The sequence below is a fragment of the Tribolium madens genome, unplaced genomic scaffold (genome assembly GCF_015345945.1).
Source record: "Tribolium madens isolate multiple individuals breed KSU strain unplaced genomic scaffold, Tmad_KSU_1.1 Scaffold_71;HRSCAF=194;Tcas5.2_LG6, whole genome shotgun sequence".
Taxonomy (NCBI): domain Eukaryota; kingdom Metazoa; phylum Arthropoda; class Insecta; order Coleoptera; family Tenebrionidae; genus Tribolium; species Tribolium madens.
The window spans coordinates 1,960,947-1,987,448 of NW_025401041.1; the positions used below are offsets into that span (position 1 = coordinate 1,960,947).

General features: G+C 30.2%; 1 protein-coding gene across 1 annotated transcript in view; it reads left to right on the plus strand.

Annotated features, from left to right (window-relative positions):
- Positions 1–11,456: 11,456 nt before the first annotated feature.
- LOC123008686 (synaptotagmin-7) overlaps positions 11,457–26,502 on the plus strand; it is a 131,346-nt gene continuing 116,300 nt past the window's right edge. Inside the window, exons 1-2 of the mRNA XM_044404644.1 lie at positions 11,457–11,623; positions 22,085–22,246. The gene's annotated coding sequence lies outside the window, so the exon portion shown is untranslated. The remainder of the gene's footprint in view (positions 11,624–22,084; positions 22,247–26,502) is intronic.

Below are 26,502 nucleotides of genomic sequence, written 5' to 3' on the forward strand. Positions count from 1 at the left end.
ACAGACTATTACGAGAGGAAACCAGGAAGCTGTATCCTAAATTGTAACTCTGTTTAATGTTGTATGTGGCTTTTATTAGCAAAATTTTTGTGCCTTTACTAAATAATTGTAAAAAAATATATACAAGATCATCAGTATCATTACATAGACATAAAAAATGTCGAATGTCAAATTTTTTTGACAGATAAAATTTTTTAACAGTGTTTTCATGTTTCTGATATCGTATCTTACTTGAAATACATCCTGTGAAAAAACAGGGATGTACAAAATTAAGTACCTCAAAGTAAAAAAAGAACAAATCAACACATTGAAATGATTTTTTTTCAACAACAGCTATAAATATCTACTCTACGGACGTGGTAATGTATGGCATCCAAAAGCTTGTTATTAACAAATAATTTAAAAATATATCGTTTAAACAAAAAAGTTAACACTTAGTTACGCAGGTTTTTAAAATTCTCAAAAACTTATGTACAGTCGCGGCCCTTGAAAACTAAGACATTCACTATTAGTATACTATTTGCTATTTTAAAAATTGGTAAAGTGTAAATTCGGTTTTTATCTAGGATGACAATGTCAATTTCAATTTTTCGGTTTTGGATGGTACTGCAATAAAATATTAGTTTTCTGTCTACAAACTTGAAGTTCATTGTTTTGAAGTAAAGTTTTCTATTCTACGACACCGACTCGTAATTATTTGAATGACATTTTGGAATCTTCAGTTTCAGGCCATTTTACAATGCAAAATTTTGGATTTGTCAAATTGTGTTAGTTTTCAACGGCCGCGACTGTACAAACTCTCAGATTTTTGCTATGTCCACACACAAGTTTGAAGAGGGACATTTTAAAAATGGCTGAAAAAATTTTTTTTGGTTCGAAAAACCACCCGAGTGAATCAAAAAATACAACTTAAAGTAAAAACTTTTATAAACTGTATATTATTAATGGATTTTCAAATTCTATGATTTATTTAACTTACAAAATACGTTTATTTATAATTAGGAAATAAAATACTAATAAAGTTCTCATTTTGTTTATCTATCATAAATATCAAATTATACGCAATAATTTAATAGAGCGTCCATTTGTACATGACAACAACAGCGTATTGCTTTAATTATCGTGGCTTAATATAATAACACATGTAGGTGTATGTTGTAATGAATCACAAATGATATATTCGTCCATCTAGCTCATAGTTAACCAATTATAAAATGTATTACTAGTGTTATCTAATTGTATCTCTTGGGGGTGAAATCCATGCAAAATCGGTTAAAACCGTCAATTGTACAATTATTTCCGAAGGTAGTGTCCCCGAGGACTGCATTTTTGCAAATGACTGTACAAGGTGCTGCATTTTGGATGTTTAAATTGGGAATCTCCGAAACTAAGATGTTTAGCCAAAAACGAGTGATACATTCTGGGGCTCATTTTTTGAGAAAATAATATTTATTAAAACTACATCCCGCTATTGTCTTTTGTTTTCGACTTACAGACAAAAGTTGACATTTTGGCGAAATCTAAAAAAAATCATATCTTCGTTATTATAGAAGATACGGATTTGAAATGAAAACATTATAGAGGCACTTTTTTACGAGGAATTTAATAATGTAGTTAATATTTTTTTCAGTCATTAGTTTAGCCGTAATAAGATAAACTTGTATTTTTTTAAATGGAAATCATAGGCGGCTTTGGCAATTTTGAAAAGCTTATTTTTTTTCTGATCTAAAAAATATATATTTGTAACAGAACATTTTTTATAATTAGGCATACTTAAAAAATGAAATACATATTTTGTTTGATAATAGTTGGCCATGGAAAAAATATTTCACTCCAAATGTGTAAGTAATAGTCAATAAGAGTTTTGTGAACCGTAAAATAGATGAAAAAATAGATAAAATTAGAAAAATTTTAAAAATACGATACGTTAGAAGTATTGAACAAATATGCGAGTGCTTCAGAACAAAATTATTACATATTTTTAAAAAATCCAAAAATAATAATAAACAAATGTGTCAACAGTCAACACAATTAGAAAAAACATTTTTTTGATGATCTAATGGAGGTAAGATAACGTTTCACATAGACGGAATTTGGGTATTTGAATAGCCATCTCGTCATTTTTGTGTCATATAAAATATATTTTATTGAAGAATTAAAGCGGCTTTTTTTACAACACTCTATGTATTAGTAGAAGTTGCAATAGTAATGTTAGCTTGTTTAAAAACAAAGAAATGTCATTAGTCGCCAATAAGTTGATTTACGATTTATTTTGCATTTTTTTCATTACTTAGTGCTTAGAAAACTCTTTCATTAGTGACACTGGTTGAATAATATAGTTTAAATCCTTTTAGTTGAAGATGCAACATTTTTTCATGGCCAACTGCGAACAAAAATCAAAGATAATTTTTTGCTAAGAGTGTATTATAATAATTTGTTACAAATATATATTTTTTAGATAAGAAAAAAACAAGCTTTTTAAAAATGACATAACCATCTATGATTCCCATTTAAAAAAATACAAATTTATTTTATTACGGCTAAACAAACAACTGAAAAAAATTGTTAACTACATTATTAAATTTTACGTAAAAAGTGCCTGTATAATGTCTTTATTTCAGATCCATGTCTTCTATAATAACGAAGTTATGAATTTTTTTAGATTTCGCTAAAATGTCAATTTTTGTCTATAATTCGAAAACAAAAGACGATAGCGGGGATGCGGTTTTAACCAATATTATTTTCTCAAAAAATGAGCCCCAGAATGTTTTATTCGTTTTTGGCTAAGCCTCTTAGTTTCGGTGATTGCCTATTCGGACATCTAAAATGCAGCACCCTGTACATTATTATTTTCGTATTTTTCGAGGTTAGTTTCCACTTTATGGAATTAAGCGCGGATTAGCATCGCCCTTTCCAATTTACTCCGTATGAAAACACAGGATAACCCCGCACACATCCCTTCCTTTCCCATCGCCGTTCGTTAGAACATCAACTGCGATGAATGGTGTCGTAATTAAGATGATAAAAGCAGCATTCCCTCTAAGACTTCTGTAATAGACGAAGTGATTCCATTTGCTTCTAATTAAGGCGACGACAGAGTCAAATGTGGATCAATAAAAAAAACTGAATTATCCCTTAACGAGTGGCGGTTTTGCAGGATTAGCAGCGAATAAAACGCTTTAGTGCGTTTACAAACACGAGAATTATTTCTGTTTGAATGGATGTAAAAGCAACAACGGAGTATTAAAATTCTGTAAATATTGCGCCGGATATTGGGTTCAGGGGCAAACAATACGGTTCATTAAGACATTTGATGTCAAAGGGTGAGCAACGGAAATGAAGGGACGAGTTATCATTGTTTACGGAAGAAAAATCCAAATATACACAGTGAAATTTGAAATTAATTCCTCAAAACCGGTCGATTCCGGGAGCCAGATTGCAGGTTTTGCAAGTTGAGACCTCGACAATCAAACTATGCCGAACTTTAGCTCTCACTGAAATTTGAATAACTCTCGCCCACATGTCTCACTTTGATAGTCTCCGAAACAAGATTTGCTTCACCTTGAATAGGGAATAAAAATAAAATGAAGTAAACACGCGATGATGACAAAAAGAAATTCAATCAGTCGACTCTATTCCATCCTTTAACACTTTCATGATTCAATATTGTCGGAGAATAAGCGATTTTTTCCACTTCTTCTCTCCTGTTTGATATTATTATTCGGCCGGAATTGAGACTGGAATTAGTGATCGTATTGTTCTGTTTTGTTTAGCGGAACATGAGCGGAGTTTGCGTGGGGTTGCAGTGTAATAAAAGCCCCCGGAATGGCGCAGTGCAACCCCGGAAATGGCGTAGAGTTGCCGATATTTAGCTGAAACATCCTGTATTTTTCTCCTAATCCATAATAGATTAGACTTTGAGTCGCGACCTCGACGCACTTCTTCATTATTAAATGCTCAATTTGAAAGCATAACATGGAAGCCTTTAAGGGCGAATGTTTACCGAAGTGAACTGTAAAAATAAAGGTGTGTTTATCGATAGCAGATGAATTGCCGTGATATATAAAAAAAAAACAGAAGGGATTCCGACCCTTTGACGTCCTTGTCGTTATTGATCCTGCCGAAAAGTCGGATTTGGACCACTCGATGCAGAGACAGTTTTGCATTTTGCACACTTAGGTGACTTTGATTAATCGCTACTTTAATACCGGATTCTTGGACGCATCAATCTTGAAGTAAATGAGGAAAAGGAAATACAGGGTTGGGGCTAATTTAGGGATTTTTGCCCTAAAAACACGAAATTAGGTGCGAGAAATAACTTATTGGGAAAAAACTGAAATTAGACAAAAATTTGTTTTGTTCGGGTTTTGCTTAAAATCAAGGACATTCAAGGCACACAAGATGGGGGTTTTTTGTTATCGAAGCTTTTTATTTTCTCTGTGATTTAAATTTTTTACGAATTTGCAGTTTTGAGGCGTATTTGGCATAAAACTCGACTATGGATTAATATTTCCTTCTACTGGATATGACGTTTTTTCCATTCAAAGCTCGCCGCTTTTGTTTGAAATACTGTTAAACTTGCATACAGAGTGTCCCAGAATTAATTGTTAGACGTTTATGTTATTGATACGTGTGAGTTTGGATCCCGTGTATACAGAGTGCTCAGAAAGTCGTGCATCAACTCAATGGTACGTTGTTGAGAATCATAAACAAATCGGAAGTAGAATCGTGAAGACTTGAAGCTACTTATTTTGATGTTATTCATCAGTTCACACTATTTTTTGAATTTTCATATTTTACTCTAAGTAATCTTTTCATACTTCAGTGATGGATAATTGATTTTGTATCATTTATTTATTTAAAAAATCTATTAAAAATAGAATTTCATACATGATTGTAAAAAAATAGTTTTATTTTTATATACCGGGTGTCCCAGATTGCCTGTCGCACTTCTATAACTTGGTTATTTCAAATAATAAGCCTCATAAAGTGTAGATTTTCGTAAATCGCACATCAAACTGTATTAAATACCGCTGTTAAACTAGAGTAAAAATGACATTTGTTAAAATAACGATAGTCAACTGTTTTTTTTTTTTTTAAATAGGACAGTATATGTTTGGTTACATATTTTAGAAGAACATGTTTTTCTGAACATGTGTATGCAGAAATATTTAATTTTTAGTGACAAGTTCTTTTTTAAATAAATAAACATGCTGTGACTTGTTAAAATTAATAATAAGGAAAATTAATAAATGATATGTAGTACTTTTTTTCATGACAAAAAAAATGACATTTAGAGAACTGTCAGTTGTGAACGAAAGCCTCGTTTTTTTAACGCAATTACCTAAAAAAAAAAACATAATTCAAAATATTGTGTTTATTTTTTAATTACTGTTTTCTCAAAAATAAATGACATTTTTAAAATTATTTATTTATATTAAATGCTCGAATTAACCTTCTTCTGTTTCTACATATTTGTGCTCTATGTAGAACTTATTGTATGCATGCAAGCCCAACAGATTTAACTGGAACTATAATAAAATGAATAAGTTTATCAAAAGTGTTTACGTTTGACTAAAAAAAAGATATCTATAAAAAACAAAATCAACAAGTAAGTCACAAAATCAGTTCTTGACAGTACTCTAAATGTAATTTTTTTTATGTCAAAACAAAGTACTACTGTTCATTAAATTTCCTTATTATTTATTTTTACAAGTCACAGTATGTTTACTTATTTAAAAAAAAAATCTTGTCATTAAAAATCAAATGTTTGTACAAACACGTATTCAGAAAAACATATTCTATTAAAATATGTAACCAAAAATATACCATCCTAGTTAAAAAAAAAAAAACAGTTGACTATCGTTATTTTGACACATGTCATTTTTACGCCAGTTTGACAGCGGCATTTAATGCAGTTTGATGTGCGATTTACAAAAATATATACTTTATGGGCGTATTATTTGAAATAACCAAGTTATAAGGGTGCGACAGGCAACCTGGGACACCCGATATACGAGTTTTTAATTACGTTGCTGTACGACTTTTTTTTTCTGTTACAATGTTTTGGGACATTCCCTACATTAAATTTATTTCCCCGGTAAATATTTTGCTTCATTAATTCTGCAACAACATATTTTCGCTCGATTGCAAACTCTGATTTTTATCTAAAAAAGCATAAATCACCATTTTCTCATAAGAGAAAATCAAACATCAATATCGTATTGAATTACATAATGCACATTAACAACGATTAAAAAAATATGATATTTTTATTCCACCTACGTACAAAATGCATCGTATAAATTGAATAAAAAAATGTAATTTTCTGCTCGACTATTTGAACTCGAAGAACGTAGTAAAAACGTGAATAGCATTAAAAATGGAATTTTTTATGTTTAAATATAAATTTGAACCTAGCTAACTTGTAGCACAGCACGTGACACAGATCGTGAATTTTGAGTGGAATTTAGAAGCAATTTTTATATAATCGTCTATTGGAAAAATGCACTTGAATAATAAAAAAATATAGTTTGGTTTTCCTCTTCTGTATGTATTTCATTATAATTCAAAACAATTTCATTTGATATGCTAATGTCAAAGCGACGTAGGTGGGAAATAGTTTTGAGAAATAGTGAAATAATTTTGACACAAGAGGAAAACCAAAAGAAAAACACTAACAAATTATGACAATTATTATAATATTAACGAATCTTCTGTTTTATTAATAAAAATGACCGAATTATCTTGTCTGCGTCTTAACTAATTACCCCTTGGGCCAATTAATCTGTTAAAAACATTCCAACTCGTTTTCCAACTTTTCCTCGCAGCGAACAAGATCATTATTAATTTGCAACGCTTTAAGACGCGTTCAAATTTATCAAAATCTCATAAAAAATCTCAAATACTTAATCTTAATGAATCTGTTGTGGCGTCATTTCCGCCCACTTCAACCCTCTCGACAAGCACTGTGTATTAATTTATTCGCATATGCAACGAGGGTTGAAGACAAAGCGAAATCGAATTCGGGAAAAGGAAAAGTTAGATATTCCGAACATGTACCGTTTTGTATCTCGAACTCGAATTTTTTACTTGTATATTTTCCAGAGAGGAATTATAACGAGAAAAGGGTTAAGTCAATTGTGAATTAATTAAATAAATTGGCGAGTTTGGTAGCTTGAAGATTGATGGACTCTTGACTGACAAATTAGTTTAAAATTAATCCGAGGATTTTGAGGGTAGTTAATTAGAAAAGTTGTTATTTGGGAGACAGTTGTGGCCATGAAAATAATTTGTAAATGGAAATACAGCAACCTGAAAATGTACAGGATGATCGACTGGAATGACCCTGTATTTTCCAAATTTTAATTTTACGTTCTAGAACATTTCTAAGCTTCTAAATGCACACTTATTTGTTTTTGTAATTCTTAGGTTTTCGGTTGTTAAATTTGAAAATTGACAATTTAATTCGCATATTTTGTTTATAAAAACAAGTTTGGTAGCTAAAAAATATACATAATGATTTAGTGTAGATGACCGGTCAAATACGGGATGGACAGCTCAGATGAATCACCCTCTATGCCAGATTGAAAGGAAGTTCGCACTGTTAAATTATCTATAGTTTCAATTTTTGAGTTTTTTCTTCTCTGATTACCATTTTTCAGATTTTTGCGGCCTCAGTTTTGAAATTATTTCGTTTTCAAGCTTACAAGTTTTTATTTTTTTAAGTTTCTTTGTTATAATATGTGTAGGTATATGCATTTGTACAAGCTGAATTTAAGTGCGCCTACTTAAAGAGGAAAAAAATAAATGTTTGTGCTCAGTGAATGTATTAAAACTTCTTTAGAACCGGCTTTCCTTCGTTCTTTTATTTGAAATGAATAGAGTTTTCGTGGCATAGAAAAGGGCTAAATATGCGGGGATTTAATGAAACTTTCTCTCTAAATTCAGACTTTTTGCGATAATCGTCAAAATCAATAAACTCAATTAGGGTTTTGTAATACCGGTGACAACGTCGAAAAATCTGTTTGTATTAATTAATCCATTAACCGTCACACGCACAGCCTTTGAATTATAAATAACTTTGACCAATTTTCAAGTAAATTTATTCCCTTGTTAAGTACGCTATAACATTTAAAATGGTCGGTGTGTTTACTAAATCGATTCAAATGAAAATTTTAAAGCATTATGTAATGAGAATACCTGTTTAATTAGCCCGGGAAAAAGCTCTATGAACCGGAAACTTAATGATAGAATTAAAAAATGGTCAAAATTTATGATATGAGGCATTAATTATGGAAATAATAGATGAGCAGTTACGACTTTGTATTTTATTACTGGCTACTACCCTTTTCCGCTCAATTTAACTTAACCTTAATGGAATAAAAATGCCCAGAAAGAAGTATAGAAAACTAGAGAAAAATGTTATATAAGGCAATGTTTTGAATAGAGTTGGAAATGTATTTATTCCGGTTAAATGGCAGGTATGGGGTGTTTTAATTAACTGGTTTTCTAAAGTCGAGCAAATACATTAATCAATATTTATTATTAATTAAACAATCGACATTTAAGTGCAATTTAATTTGCTTCTTACTAAAGAAAAATAAAATGTTTAACTAGAATTTTGAATTTGAACTGCGTCATAACTCGCGCCCTAATCTAGTGCATCACCTAAAATTATTTTCAACCATACAGCATGTCCCAAAAATAAGCTACGATACAAACTTGTGTTTTTTTTAAATGAAACACCGTATGTTTTTTGCATTTTTGGATGTAGCCTTTTAAAACAATGTTTTTACGCTAAACTTTTATTAGTCGATTTCACTTAGTTTTAGAAACCAGACGTTTTTTTTTTGACGAAAACATGCTTTTTTTTTAAATTCATTACACCAAAACTAAGACAGCTAGAAAATTTTTTTTCTTACTTCTGCAAAGAAGAAAGTACATAACTTAAAGCTGTAGCAATTTTTTAGTGTTTTGCATTTATAAAGATTAATAAATTAAGAAGTTTGTTAAAAATTAAATAACTTAAAAAATTTAAATGGAACACACTATTTTTTATTTTTGCATCTAATAGATTGATAAATTGTCTACCTAAAAAAATAAACTTTTAATGTGTAGAATTGATAAATGAAAAGATATTTAACATTCAATATTAATTGTAGGTATGGCAACCTTAGCAATTTCACCACGGATCACTTATCCGTTGATTTATCCACAGATTCTAAAAATTGTTATAAATACTGAAATTCTAATTATTTTATTGTAAAAATGAAGAATAATGGATTTAGTTTAACAAAAATGTAATATTAAGTGATATTTCTTCCATCTCTTGTGCAACTGTGCACTTTTTGGTTACTAAAACAATAGTCATTATTTTTTTTAATGTTTAACGTTAAATATCTTTTTAGTTATTGATTATAGCCACCCAAGTAAATAATTTTAGAATAGTATATTAAAGTACAAGTTGCAGAAGGTATCTTATTCAAGCACAAATTTGAAATTCCGAAACGAGTCGCGTAGCGGCGAGTTGAGGAACAAATGAGTGCTTGAAGAACCTTCTGCAACAAGTGCTTTATACTATTTTTTTATTTTGCCGCTTTATAAATTAAAAAACGAAAATTTTAATTATTAATTTTTCTAGAGAATTTTGTGATGGTTGGCGACATTTATGTGGAATAATTTTAGGCAGCTGTAAAAAATAAAAATTATTCTAATTTTCACATTTGGAAATGAATTGTGAAGAAAGTTTGTCACTAAAATTAAATTAACGCCAACGACTTATTCCAACACTCAAATGACGTCATTTGGGTGCTGGAATAGACTTATTCTAACATCGAAAAAGAAAAAGACGATTTAATAATCTTTTAAATGCAAAAACAATAAATAGGGTGTTCCATTTAATTTTTTTAAGATATTGAACTTTTAACAAACGCCTTCATTTTTTTATCTTTGCAAATGCAACGTACTAAAAAAATGTTACAACATTATAGCTTCTACATTCTTCTTTGCGGTAGTAAAAAAAATCTAGATGTCTTAGTTTTTGTGTAATAAATTTTTAAAAAGTGCACGTTTTCGTCAAAAAAAACATCTTATTTTTAAAACTAAGTAAAATCGACCAATAAAAGTTTAACTTAAAAACATTGTCATAAGAATCTACATCCAAAAGTGAAGTGAAAAACATATGATGTTTAATTTAAAATAACACAATTTTGTATTGTAACTTATTTTTGAGACACGCTATATAGTTGAAAATAATTTTAGGCGATGGACTAGATTAATATTTATCAATACCCTATATAATTTTTTAAAAGTTTACTATTTAAAGGTCACTAACGGACTTGTTTAACTCGCTAGGACACTCTGTATAACAAGATCATCAGTATCATTAAATAAAGTCCATTTTTTTTAAAAACAATTGTCAATGTCAAAATTCTCTCAAAGACCAGCAGTCTGTACCACCCTAAAACCTTTCTTTTCGGAACAGCTGTATAATTAAATCTGCCTAGATTAGATTTGAGGTTATGTTAGTAATTTTCAAATGTCACGTAGAAGCAAATTTTTTACCAAAAGACAAGAAATAAGAACGATAAGGACACGGAAAAATGCAACTACTACTGCATACATTCACAAAATCTAATTATCGCTATTTTTCTTGTTGTGTTAGTGTCGAAATCCTTACTTTTGGAAGCTCATGAGACTCCTGTTGAGATAAAACACAATTTTACATTAATTTATTTGAACAATTATTATTTATTATAATTCAATTAACTCGTACGAGAGCTGGGCTAAGACTGACTCGTTATCGTATTAATTTCCTCAAAAATGGTAGAATTCTCAAAACACCTTTTCGTAATAGTTCTGTTCTAAAAGGCCTCTTTTCGGGGCAGCGTATTCCTGCCATCTGCAACGTCACAGAAATAATTCTTATATCAACCAATTCCATCTTCAACATTTTCTGTGACCTTTACGTTGTACTTTTTATTTTAAATTTAAAAGTAATTGCGGCTTCAGTAACGCAAGCGCCTTCATAACAAAACGGCTGACATTCAATTGACATTTTACGTTGCCAACGTAATAACATCAAATAACTAGTAGCTGATACCAACATGACAACACTTTGACAATTGTTTAAAAAAAATGGACTTTAGACATAAAAAATATCAAACGTCAAAAAATCAATGTCAAAATTTTTTGACAGATAGAATTTTTTAAACATTTTGTCCATGTTCCTGGTATCTTATCTTACTTGAAATTTTTCTCTGGGGCGCGAGTTCTGACACACCCTGTATACTTTTTCTTATGAGTGTGTGGTTGTCCAAGCCTGTTCGTCTATTATTTGTGAATTGTTTCCATTTTTGCGTGCCAATTTCTTTGACCCGTTTCGGGAGCGTCGTCCTGCGTCCTCGTCGCCGCCGCCGTCCCGTGGAGGCGGCGTCGACAGTCGTGCACGCGTCCCGATGCCAACTCGACGCGTCTCCAACGCACACTTGTTCATTTCGCGGTCGTTTTACAGGCGCTTTATCAGTGCGTTCGAGTTTTCGCTATCACGTTATTTCCTGTGCTGGTATTTGTGTAATTAGTGGTTTTTGTGTCGTTTTTTCGTCAATAATTCCTCTTCCAGGTTTGTATTAAATTATTTCAATTGATAGTTGGGGGTGGGGAAATAACGTGGTGATTTATACATACAGGGTGGGGAAATAAATTTCGGCGAGCTAATTAGATGTACTCATTATTTTCGCAGTGTGACATTAATGGATATTTATGGAAGAATTCTACAGAGATTTATTCGTTGTTGTTTCTTTTTTCAAATTTAGCGAAAATATTGATTTTGTTATCTTTATCTCATAGATAAAAGAGACATTAGAAGCTTATCATCACCAATCATATCAACTTACTTTTCGCTAATGTTATTAATTAATTTGAATTTCAGTAACCGTAGGAATTAATTAATTGTTCCCTGCGACATTTAACATATTGTACTATAACACTCCTATCATTAGTCGGTTATTGAATTGTGTTCTGTTAAACTTTGAGAAGTTTGACTAAGTGTTACTTGGGTGAATTTGAGAGTGGAATCGACATTTCTTGGAAAAGTAAATTTCGAAAAATTGGCTTAATTAAATTGGCTGCTTGAAATAATGAGATGGAAGCAAATTAGACAATTATCTTATTTGACTAAAATTGTGTTTTTTATTCGAATGGAGATAATCGTGTTTCTGGACTAATTTGTAATTCTTTCAGTGTTTAATGTAGTTTCATTTACGTAATTACTGTCTAAAATTTGTAAATTAGTCTGAGTTGTAAAATTTGAACACTAACATAAAGGTTTAAAGATTAAGAGCAAAACGAAAAATTCAGGAGAAACTCGAAATTTTCAAACTCTAATCAAAAGGATAAAGATTCAAAGATCCATAGTTTTAAAATTTTAAAAAGAGAAAGATTGCACAACAGCTTTAATCTTTAAATATTATAAAGCTCTTAGAAAGTAAAGTTTTTAAGTAAGTTAAAGGCCTAAAAGGTATAAAGATTCAGATATTTAAAGATTACATCTTGAACATTTAAGATAGAATACTTGGAGGTTTGAAAAAAATATGGTTTGACTATGAGAAATTCTTGTAACCATATTTACAAAATAACAAACTTTAACAGTATAAAGATAGGAATATAACTTGGAAGATTGAAGAATTTGAGAATATGAAGCTTGGAAAAGTATGTAAAAAAACTTTGAAAGATTAAAAATATGAAGATAAGTTGAATGTCTCGAAAGGATGAAAATATTGGAATTAAGAGAAGATAAAAAATATAAAGATAGTCGCAACAGGCCTGTAGATAGAAACAATTTTTAGTAGGGCTAGAACAGTTCTGCAGTTTCTTCAAAAAAATCCTCGATCATGTCGATTTTATTTTTTTAAATACTATATTTCGACATTTATGACGTCATTCGTTTTTGAGTTATGTCGTCATTTTTAATTTTTTTTAATGACAATTGATCTTTTTTTGATCACTTTCTTAAATAGCATGCACACATCTTATCTTTCTGGTAATAAAAAAATAATAAATTAAAACTTAAAAAAAGAATTTTAAAAAATAAAAAAAATATTGACAATTAAACACAAAAGGCTTTATTTTTTGTTCTTGCTTTATTTTATAAGAGGCAATTGTTTATTTTATATTTTTTTAAATAATTAGCTTGAAAACACTTAATATGAAACCTAAACACAAAAAACAAAAAACAATCATCCCTTATAAAGTAAATCGAGAATAAGAAGATTAAGCTCTTTGTATAAAACTTTCTATAACTCTTTTGTTTTTTTATTTTGTTTTCTTCTTTTCATTGCATTTTTTTGCTTTATTTTTTTGAATTTTTTAATGCTTACCAGAAAGTTAATGATGTGTACTATCTAAAACAGTAATGAAAAATATCGGTTGACATTAAAAAAAATAAAAATGACGTCATTACTCGAAAACGAATGACGTCATAAATGTTGCTATAGTGTCAAAATATAGCATTAAAAAAAATAAAATCGACCTTTTCGAGGATTCTTTTTTGAAAAGTGACTTACAACAAAGACATGATTTTTGTGCGTTACTTTTGATTCAGTCTGTATTACAATTTTATACGTTATTATTTTTAAAAAAAGTTGCTAGCAAGGACAAAGGTTAAAGTGGGGCTGAGCCCTACTTGCCCCCCCTCTAGATACGGGCCTAACTTGCAATAATCTAAATTTGAAATTAAAACATCAGACTTGAAATTTTAAACAAGAAAATATAAAGAATAACTGAAAATTCGTAGCTGATCCACAAATAGAAAGATACAGGATATATGTGTTAGAACTCGTGCCCCATAGAAAAATTTCAAGTAAGATAAGATACCAGGAACATGGAAATATTTGTTTAAAAAATTCTATCTTTCAAAAAATTTTGACATTTACTCTTTGACATTTGACATTTCTTTATGTATATTGTCGTATCAACAAGAAATTACTCCCTATGATTTAGGGATTTTCGTGATTAGGTTGCCATAAATTTGGTTAGGTTGGTTTCTGGTGACAAACAAAAGATATCGTAACTAGTGTCAAAATTTAGGTTAAGACACCTGTCAGCTTGTATGGATAATTCATTTAATAGTTGACAGCAGGTTGACAGAAGACGTCAACCGTCAACAACAAGGGGTAACCAACCCTAGGCATTCAAAATTACTTCTGAAAATTCTAGTTACAAACAACATGAATAACGTAATTTTCCTAAAAATTCAAATCCTAGGTGGTAATTTCTTGTTGACAAATCTTTATTTAATGATACTGATGATCTTGTATTTGTTTTTTTTTATAATTGTTTAGTAAAGGTACAAAAATTTTGCCAAGAAAAGCCACAAATAACATTAAACACAGTTACAATTTTAGGATACTGCTTCCTTGTTTCCTCTTCTAATAGCCTGTAGCAAAAAAAACTTGGAAAATTATTTTTCTTACAGAAATAAATAGTCAAAGTTTAAAATTTAAACTCTCATAACATTGAAATTCTTATAGATAGATTTTTTTTAACATTTTTTCCATTTTCGTGGTATCATACCTTACACGACATTTTTCTCTGTGGCGCGAGTTCATATTCGGAGTATATAAGAAACTAAATCAGGTGATAAAGACTGTATGTTTAACAATGGAACAATAAAATATAAATAGACAAAGATCTAAAGACTAAGAAGAAAATATTTAAAGATTGAAAGACGTTTGTAAGATAACAGTAAAGGATAGGGTGTTAAAATAAGAGGTTAAAAACTTGTAAATTTAAAAATAAAATATCAGAAATACAAAATGCGTTTTTGTAAATACATATTTTTTCTTTCTGATTTCGAGCTAAAAACCTGTCTTGTATATATGTGAAAAGTGGATAAAGTCGCCGACTTTGATTAATGCATTTTCCACTTGTCCAAACCCCACAAACCTTTTTATTTGCATTTGCTCTCGACGTGAATGACAGCTTAGCTTACTTGCTTGAATAGCGAAAAACTTGATGTACTTTTTGTCGAAATATCAGCTTCCCTATGTTTTCTTACTGTCATTTAACACCGAAAAAAAAATGATTGAGAGTTTTTCAAGTCTAGGAAAAATGCTCAACAACACGATAATAATATGTTTTATCTCGATTACACCTAATTACATTCTGTATCGACCCGCGTACGTACACAAACGAAAGAAATTACCACAGATTATAAATATGTTATCATGTCAGGAATAAATTTTGACACTCTGATAGCCTTTTAATTACTGCCTTTGTACGCGTTGTTTCCGATCGAGCTTTATTAATTAGGTTTTTACACCATTTTTCCATCCCAACAAATCAATTATTGATTTCTTCGTTTTTTTATAATTCGAAGCACGTATTATGTATGTGAGTTCGTTTCGTTCGTTTCGTTCGTTTGCCTTGATAAAAAATTTAAAAAAAAGTGACTGACATTTAATTCAAAAATAAGCGGCCGTTTTGTCCGATACGATTGGTTACAAGGCTATCAGTTCCGACCAATCAACTTCCAGAATCTCGTTAATGTCTAAATGTCACAATGAATTCGAAAGTTATTTTTACGAATTTAAATTAATTTTGTTTGTAGCGCTAGATACATTTTAATAATTAACTACTCTATCGATCCTTGCAGACGTATAAAAAGCGATTTTTCCTCCAAGTCCCGCCTTTTGTAGCTAACTGGATTGGTTGTCTCTGCCAAAAGTGGGTCAGTGTCTAGTCTGGGATTGGGGGATGATTTTTTATAGATTGAAAATTATATCAGTTCATTATTGACGTAACGAAGGGATGAGAGGAATTGGGCAAAAATCAATGCAAAAAAATTAAAAATATAACACCAAAAACTGAATAAATTTACGCAAAGGCTGTTTGTAAGATTGAGATAATTATGTTGTTTAAATGATCCGCAAATCTGAAAGATTGCGAGATAAAAGATTAAATTAGTAAAGACTAAAGACTTTGTAGTGTATTAAACGGAATTAAGAAGTGTGAAAAAGAGATGGTGATAAAGATACTAAGAGGGGATATCGTATGACTTAAAAAAAGATTACGTATTTTAAGTATGAAAGATTAATAGACTGAAAATTGGTTACGAAAATTGAAACAAGGCCTTAAGAGTAGAAGATTAAAAAAATTGGAGAAACACTGCGTAGCACTTTGAAAGATCTAAACATTTTTAAAGAGTGAAAGATTGGAAGAACAAAGACTGAAGTGTGTATAAAAATGTAAAGACTGAAAAGAAAGATCGTGTGCTATTATAAATTATAAAGATTGATAAACTAAAACAAGAGTGTATTAATTATCTCAAGTTTGAATAATTTCAATAAAAAAAAACTGAATGGCGTATTTTATGTAGTTTGCATAATTAAAAGACTAGAAATCGATTATTTTATGAAATGATCAGAAAATCTGAAATATTAGATAAAAGATTAGATTAGTAAAGACTAAAGACTTTGTAGTGTATTAAACGGAATAAAAAAGTTTGAAAAAGAGATGGTGATAAAGATACTAAGAGTGGGATATCGTATGACTTAAAGAAAGATTATGTATTTTAAGTATGAAAGATTAATAGACTGAAAATTGGTTACGAAAATTGAACCAAGGCCTTAAAGAGTAGAAGATTAAAAAAATTGGAAAAACACTGCGTAGCACTTTGAAAGATGTAAAGATTTTTAAAGAGTGGGTATAGAAATGTAAAGACTGAAAAGAAAGATTGTATGTTATTATAAATTTTAAAGATTGATAAACTAAAAGAAGAGTATCCATTATCCCAAGTTTGAATAATTAAAAGAAAAGACTGAATGGTGTGTTTTATGTAGTTTAAATTATTAAAAGACTCGAAATCGATTATTTGAACGATTGAAACTTGAAGCAAGTTTACAAAGAGTGGAAAATTTAAAGATTAGGGGAAAAGACTGGATGAAAAGAGGAAGAATCGTAAAAATCGTAACAATAGTATATCATTCATCGAGTGAGAAAGTTAGCGATTTCCACGAAGGCGAGTGGAGTAATTCATCTGAGTGGAAATGGCCATTTCTCACGAGTGAATACTATATTTTTTCTAATCTTAAATAATAACTAATATTTTATTTTATATTTTCTTTTTATTGTCAGCACACACATTTAACCATTTTTTTTCAATATTCCCCACAACTGGAGAAAATTAAACACTTTCTCTACAATTTTCAATTTTCTCCACAGTTGACGTGAAACTGAAAACGTATGAGAAAAGTACACAATTTTTTTAATATGATTGGAAAATAGACGTTTTTCCAAAGAGAAAACAATGCTTTTTGTGGTTTTCTTAAATTCTTGTTAAATTTTCGTCATTTGAGGGTTATAAAAATAAAGAATTGAAGTTTGGAAGATCAAAAACTCAAGTGTGTATAAAAATATACTTACTTTAAAGTGGCAACAATGCAAAAATTCAAACAATCCTAACCTCAATCTTCCATAAAAATGATTTTTTCAAATAAATGTGTACCCCAGGTAGCAAAAAATAATTAAAATTAACAACGTAAAGATTTGTGTCATTAATGATGTGGTTAAATTTGTTGTGAATGGACATTAATGACACTTTGTGTGAATCGGCCTTTAAGTTAAAGATGCATTTTGACTTCTACAGCCTACTTGATGCACATTAATATAGAAAATAGTATACCTATAAGGACTGGAAAGAAAGATCATGTATTAGAAGTTTTAAAGATTGATAAACTAAAGCAAGAGTCCATTATCTCAAGTTTGAATAACTTAAAAAAAAGACTTCATGGTGTTTTGGTGGCCAGAACGACTATAGAGAAGATTGTGTAATTTTATGGAGTTTGAATTATTAAAAGACTAAAAATCTCATCGAATTACGTTCGAGGTCTTTTCTTCAGGATAAAATTGAGTTTTTTAAATTCTAGTGTGGTTTCTTTTGTATAAATTGACGACACAAACCGTCTACGATAAAAAACGAGTGTGAATGACGAGTTTTTATATCTGGTGGTGTGGTTTGTGCATAAGTAAGTTTTTTTGTCATTCGAGGGTCACAAAAATCAAATAAACATTACTAGAAATGCCACTTTCGAGTAATGACCGAAAAATCCATTCCCATTTATAATAAATAAAATCGAAAGTACCTTTCCAATCAAACTTACCAATCATCCCTTTTTATTTTTAGTATCAGGTCACCCCTAAACTGTCCCTTTTAAGGTCATACTATCCTCGTGTCATTCTTCTTTCCCAATAATCAGCGTAATTCTCTTTCAGATCCATATCTCAATTGCAGTAGCCATCAACAAAATAGAATAAATTATGCAGGAAGCTTCGATATCTCTTTGTAAATAACCAAATTTACAAATAATGCACCCGGGAGAGGGTGGAAAACGATCATTTTTCATTGTTGATTTTACGTAAGTTGAGCCAGGTTGTAGGGCTACTTAAAATAATCCAATTGGCCGATGCCCAAGTTTATAATAAAGATGTGTTCTGTTGACTGAGATGAACTTAACTAAATATACAAACCGTGTTTTGATAACAGGAAGATACGATATCTGATCCTTTGTGTTGATTTATCGTGTTGTTAGATCAAACATCCACCTATTTTCCCGTTGAAAAATTGATACAAACAGTGAGGAGCCCAATTTGGAACTTTTCTCGTTGTTTCGATCACCGTTTCGATTAATTCTCGGATCGAGTTGCCTCAACTTTCCTAATGTTGTTACAACAATTTCTCGAGAAATTTCTTATCAAATTGTGATGAAAGGGAATATTTTCCTCCACTTTAGAGACATCACGAATTATTATTATAATAATATTTCAAGCTAAAAGTGGGTCAATGTGTTTCAAAGTCTTAAATCTGATTATTGACGATGGGAATAGACGAGCTTTTACACGAAATTAATTTAACCTGTTCAGGGGTTATAACGACAACAAAATGTTTTGATTAATTGCAATAAATGGAGTTGTCTTGTCGTGAGACAAGGATGGCAGAGATGGATCGGAGTTGATTTTGTGGTAGAGTAATGAAGACATGAAATATTAAATGTGAGCCAAAAATAGACCACAAAATAAAGAAACTGTATCTTTTTATTTCATCAAACCATTCTAAAACATACTAATATTAAAAATGTCAATCAAAATTGCGTTTGGTAGAAAAACTTTCAATTGGGAAAATGGGCAACATTTGTAATCTTTTATTCATCATTTTATATTACTTGTTTATCCGCAAACGTCAAAAAGTGACCACTTTTATTACTAAATGTTTTACTTTTTGGAGTAAAAATTTAGTTTATTTGCTTAAGTGTTTTTACTTTTATCATGACATTATTGACATTCTTGCCTCTTTTCCTGCTTCAACAATTTCTGGAGAGGTTGTACATTGTAGATCATCATCAACATTCGACATTCTGCACTTTTAACACTAGTTAAATCAATGAACACGAAAATCTCAACACAAATTCCAATACTGACGCGTGATGTTTGTTTATAAGCGTTGTTATGATGTCATTAGTTGTAAAGCGTCCTAATTATTTCGTCCATTTACTTGCTAATTAAGTGTTGTATTTTACTCACGATCTGAATATGTTTGCGAATAAAGTAGTATATGTTATTCGGAATAAAAGTAAATTTATGTGGCTCAACTGAATTATTTGACCCACTACGTTCGGCAAAATAAACGTTAGGCTTCGCCATGTAAACTATCAGTTTTACTGACTATATCATTTGATCTGTTAATTTTTTTTTTTAGATTTGAGTTTTTCATAATTATGTTGATTTTTAATTTTTTATTCGCTATCATCGTTAATCATCTTGTAACATAAAGATTTTTTTAGTTCTAATGTTTAGTATTTCAAAACTTTATGTTTCTCGGTTTTTTTAAATACTTTTAGTCTTTAGATTTCAAAAAAAAATACAATCATTGTTTCTTTTATAATATTTTCAATTTCTTATAGATGTTTTGAAATTTTAGTTTGGACCATATTTTTTGATTCAATTTCCGGCTTTATTATATTTTTTCTAGGTAATTATGTGGTACAAGATTAAATTAAATTTATCATGATTGGAGTTTTCAATAATTAAATATTTAAAAAAAATCTATTTTGATCTTTTTTGTTTTATTTTGTTTTTTTTGTTACCACAATATTAATGTTTCTATTTCTGTATCTTTTTAAAAAAAATGAATAATTTATTCATATGAAGAAATGAAATACTCAATAATACAATACAATAATACATAACATTACATTTGGACACACCTCAAAATACAATGATCACAAAAATCAAACAATTGTCAAAAAATAATATAATTAATAGTATATTACGTTACTCGGTTGTAAAGAGATTACGTACGCGTGGATATACGGCACTCGCTCCTGTGTCGCTCGTTAGTAACTTATCCAATTGTATATAATAAACTCTTTACAACTCTCGTTGCGCAATATACTATTAATTATCTTATTTTTTGAAACTTTTGATAATGGCTGTCAAATTAACAATATTTTCGTTAATGAGTTTTTGAAAAAACCTATCTTGTATTCAAGCAATGAAAGTGTAGACATGATCCTAATCTATCTATCCCAATAAATAACTAACAAAGAATGTTGACATTGACTTTGCCGGTTATTTTATGGGTGCACAAACTATAGAAAAGTTCTCAATTTTTCAATAGTTTTAATCGAGTTCGTACCCGATTATTACAATGTATACAGGGTGTGTCATAACTTGCGTCTCAGAGAAAAATTTCAAGTAAGATAAAATACCAGGAACATGGGACAAATGTTTAAAGAATTCCATCCGTCAAAAAATCTAGACATTTATTTTTTGACATTTAACATTTTTTTATGTCTATTTAATGATACTGATGATCTTGAATAATATGTTTTTTTTATAATTATTCAGTAAGGATACAACAATTTTGCCAATAACAGCCACAAATAGCATTAAACAGAATTAAAATTTAGGATACAGCCTCCTTGTTTTCTCTTCTGTAGAACAAAAACTTTTGCCTGCAGCAAAAAACTTGGAAAATTATTTTTCCAGCAGAAATAGAGTCAAAGTGCAAAATTCAAACTTTTAATACTTTGAAATTTTTATAAATTTTATAGATTTTTTTAACATTTTTTTCATGTTCCTGGTATCTTACCTTATATGGAATTTTTCTCTGGGACGCGAGTTCTGGCGCATCCTGTATGTACTTATAAAGTTATGTGAAACACCTTGTATGAAAAATGGAATATAGGAATTTATATAGATTGAAAAATGACATAATGTTATTGAAAGGACGATAGAAATTTAAAGATCTAACGATCAAGAACTGAAGTATAAGGTAGATACAAAAATTGAAAGAAACATCTGATTTTTTTGTTTTTATAACTATCAATTTGTAACTTTTGCATTGTATTTACGTCATTTAATGATTTTTTGTTCTGTCAGTTTAATTTTTTTATATTCTTTTAATTTTTTAAAATCTTAATTTCTTTTATACCTATGTAGTGTTTCAGTTTTATGTTCTTGAAATCTTACAGTTTTTTTAATAATCTTTTGAAAATTTTAAAGTAGAATCTTAATATTTTCTAATGTTTACCGCTTTTTACTCATTAGGTTGTTTCTCAGTCTTGTGACCTTTTGCTTGTAAAATTCATCACTTTTTTATTTTGCTAATTACTTCTATAAATTTTTTACTTAGAGCTTTGTTAAAAAATTTTTACCTCTTATTAATTCACTTTCATTAATCCGTTAAATTCGGATTATTCTTGTTTTCTTTTTGCTTCTGGCTATCTCCCTATTTTGGTAAATAATTTTTTAAAGACTTTTTTTGTTTAGAACTAGAACAAAAGTGTCAGAGAAAATCGAGTTTCAAACTCAAACTTCCATTCAATAAAAACACTAAAAACGGAAACTTCCATTACTCAATCCGATAAATTCACTTTCCAACCCTCCAACCCCTCTGTAATATTTAAACCACATTCTTCTTCTATTATAATCTCTTTCAAAATTAAACAACTCTTTTTATCCCACCACCTGTCAACTACTCCCAACCATGTTTACTCCATCTCCATAATTGTTGTTTTTGTTTCAGGTTGTTTATCGTCGCCTACATTGCTGTTTATCCCAGTGTCGAGAGAATGATATCCGTGCTTTGTCCAGTGGCGGAGTGTAGTGTTTTGTGTTCCCGCGGGATCGAAGAAAACCAAACTTCGCGGCCATGTTGTTCGCCGGAGCTTAGACACAACTAAAGAAGGTGAGTGAAACGAGTTTTTACTTTCGTCTGGAATTACGACGTGTAATTTGCGATGTTCGACGGAGAGAAGCTGGGAGATTACGGGACGTGACGAGGGTTGGGAATGGAAGAGATAATTGAAGGGACGATTGGTCAAAATTTCACACAATTAGAGGGATTGCAGAGGAGTTACACGTGTTATTTTATCACATTTGACAGATTTTTTGCGATATTTTAGCTAGTAGAGTGGGAATTTTTTACAATTTTGCAAAAATCAACTTGTTCTCGAATCACGTTCAAAACCGGGGAGTAGTGTGCCAGAATCGGATTTCCTGATCAAGCAAATTTCGCTTGGAGACCGAAAATGAGAAATGATGGAAAAGCTTTCTGTAATAATTACCGTTATTACCCGGATGGAGTTAGGTATATAAAATTTATGGCCACTACTAGAAGAGAAAAATGTTGTTTTTGTCATTACTGTAATAGATTTCTTTCGTTATGGCTCAATTAATTAATTAAAACTTTTGCGCAACTCTGACGCGATTTGTTCAACATTTTGTTGAATTCGAAATTATGAGTTTTCCGCTCATCACTCAAGGATGGCTAATTCACTGTGAAATCTGGCTATAAATACAACCCTTTTAAGGAGTAGAGAGCTGTTCTAATCCTCACTAATCTTAGAGATGTCGGTGGGAAAAGGGTCTTAGATGCATTGCTTTAGAAATTAACATACATCTAAGTGGGAGTTTGTGTACAACGTCAAAGACAGTTGCATTTTTAACATTTGTTTCGTTTATTTACATTTCCGGATGTCCCTTTGATGTTTTGTAAAGGGAAAAAGACACAGAAAGGAGTTATTACCATATTTTTCGTTTTGCATTTTTGTTATTAATTTAAATAAAAATACAATTTTTGTGGATTTTTACCCATTCGAGTAAGACTTCAAATGGCGTTCATGCGTGAAAGGAGTTTCCGTTTCGTTTGTTGTGACAAGAGTTAAAGAACTGACATTTTTTATTCGAGTCACTCTTTACTGTTCGATTAATCAGCGAGAGAAGCTTTAGCGAAAATCCATAAAGTAAATACTCTCCTAAGACTCTTCAAAGGTTGTTCTGACAATGTCAATATCTCTCTCTTCCACCAAAAATTAACAAAATAAACGACAGCCAACTTTTGTGGTTTTAACTTCGACTGGCGTCAAGGGAACATTCTTGACGTTTTGTCTCTTTAGTATTCAGCAAACGTCGTGAAATCTCGACGAGGAAGTGAGTTATTTGTCAACAATTCACAATGACCTTTTTTAGTTTTGAGTAGTTTGAATACAGGGTGTTTCAGAAATTGCGCCCAAAAGAAAAATGCCATGTAAGGTAAGATACCAAGAACATGGTAAAAATGTTAAAAACATTCTATCTGAAAAAAATTTGATATTGTAAGGGTTTAAATTTTGCACTTTTTTTGCATGTTTTTTGCTGTAGGCTGTTAGAAGAGGAAACAAAGAAGCTGTATCCTGAATTGCAACTAAGTTTAAGGCTTTTATTGGTCTAGTTTTTATACCTTTACTCAATAGTTATGAAAAAACATACAGGGTGTCAATTTTAAAACTTGCAATCGGCAATATCTCTAGAACTAAAAAAGTTATTGAGAATCACTCAAAACCGTTTCGGTGGTTTTTAGGGGGAATCAAAATGGCATGGTAAGTAACGTTCCTCCACCCACCCTTCAAGCCACAGCCACCTTAAGTTGAAAATTTTAAATGGCACGACCCTACTTGCGATACATCGTTGGAAAGCCCATAACAAGCGCTTTTCAAAAATGTCATACAACATCCTATTTGGTAAAGTCATTTTTACAATTATTCAAAAACGAAGACGTTAGATTTTCATTTTTTTTATTATATTCAAGGGTGGGTGGAGGTTTGTTACTTATCATATCATTTTAATTAAGAACCACCAAAACGGTTTTGAATGATTATTAATAACTTTTTCAGTTGAGAGAAATTGCCGATTGCAAGTTTTAAAATTGACACAGTGTATACAGGTGTTCCAGCGAGTTGAAAAAGTCTATGTGACCTTTAAATGGTAAAATAAAAAAATATAGAACATTGATAGATACTAATCTAGCTCATCGCCTAAAATTATTTACAGCGTGTCTCAAAAATTAGTTACAATACAAACTTGTGTTTTTTTAAATGAAACATTATGTTTCCTAGCGTTTTTGGGTGTAGATTTTTATGACAATGTTATACGCTAAACTTTTATTAGTCGATTTTGCTTAATTTTTAAAATAAGACGGTTTTTTTGACGAAAACATGCACTTTTTAACAATTTATTACACAAAAACTAAGACATCTACAATTTTTTTTTCTACCGCAAAGAAGAAGGTACAAACTATAAGGTTGTAACATTTTTTTGGTGTGTTGCATTTACAAAGATATAAAATGAAAGCGTTCAAAAAAAAGTTCAAAATTTAAATGGAACACCCTATTTATTGCTTTTGCATTTTAAAGATTATTAAATTGTCTTTTTAAAATTATTTACTTTTAGGTGTTTATAATCAATAACTAAAAAGATATTTAACGTTAAACATTAAAAAAAATTACTATTGTTTCAGTAGCCAAAAAGTGCACAATTGCACAAGAGATGGAAGAAATGTCACTTATTAATAATCATATTTGTGTTAAACTGAGTCCATTATTCTTTATTTCTACAATAAAATAATTCGAATTACTATGATTGCCATAGTATCAACAATGCTCAGATATTGATAGGCATTGTTACTACAATTAATGTTAAAATGTTAAATATCTTTTTATTTGTCAATGCTAGACATTGAAAGTTTTTTTTTAGATAGACAATTTATCAATCTATTAGATGCAAAAATAAAAAAATAGGGTGTTCCAGCAAAAAATTTTAAGTTATTTAATTTTTAACAAACTTCTTAATTTATTCATCTTTACAAATACAAAACACTAAAAAACTGCTACAGCTTTAAATTCTGTAGATACTTTTTGCAGAAGTAAGAAAAAATTTGTTCATGCTGTTTTAGTTTTTGTGTAATTTTTTTTTTAAAGTGCATGTTTTCGACAAAAAAACCGTCTTATTTCTAAAACTAAGCGAAATCGAATAATAAAAGTTTGGCGTAAAAACATTGTTTTAAAAGGCTATATCCAAAAAAGCCAAGAAACATATACTGTGTTTCATTAAAAAAAACACAAGTTTGTAGCGTAACTTATTTTTGGGACATGCTGTATGGTTGAAAATAATTTTAGGTGATGCACTAGATTAGTATCTATCAATGTCCTATACGTTTTTTTTCAATTTTATCATTTAAAGGTCACTAATGGCCTTTTTCAACTCGCTGGGACACTCTGTACCAGATCAAAAGATAAAATGTAAAAAAAATGACAGATAGAATTTTTTAAATATTTTCTTCATGTTACTGAAATATATCTCTGGAGCGCGAGCTCTGAAACACCCGGTATAAACTGAGGCGAAACTGCGTATGTTTTAATTTATGGGATCTGCAATAGAGGGATGTGTGAGGTCGATACCGCAATATTGCAAGGGATAATCGACCAGGTCCTTTGGGTAATTTAATCAGAAACATGTGTCCGTACTTCACACCAAATTTATTCAAAAAAATTGTCCCTCAAGCCGGATTTTCAAATTTCGTGTGGTGTTCCTAGTTGTTGAGCCCGGAAAAGCTCCCGGAACATCAATTTAAACTTTAAATCATCTTTAACAAAGTATACACACTATCCCTTCGAAATGAATATTAATCGTATCATCAACTGTGGTCAAGTTGTTCCGGACGCGCGGGCTTGAAATTTTCGAGTTTAAGACAAGAACTTAATTGATGTTTAATTTTAATTGAGAGAAAAAGGGGGAAATTTTCAGAACTTGCGACACTGAAAGCGAAAACCACTTAGTTGGAAATGGGACCGGTTTATTGCCACCAATAAAAGAGGAGATTCATTTTTGAGGTCTTGTCGATAGTTATTGAAATAATCGGAATTTATTGATCTTGAGAGATGTGTACGCCCCCGGAGTTGGCTCGTGAGCCGATTGGAAAATATGATAAATGCGATTGTTTTTAACAGAAGCGAAGAATTTTTGTTGAGGAATTTTAAAGCTATTTTACTATGCACTAAAAAATGCCAGGTTTAATGGTTATAAACAGTCTAAAATACAGGGCCAAATCAAAAGTAAAAACAGATCGAATTTATTTTTGTAAATGATGCATTTTTCTTATACCTAATATTATTTATAACGTCAATA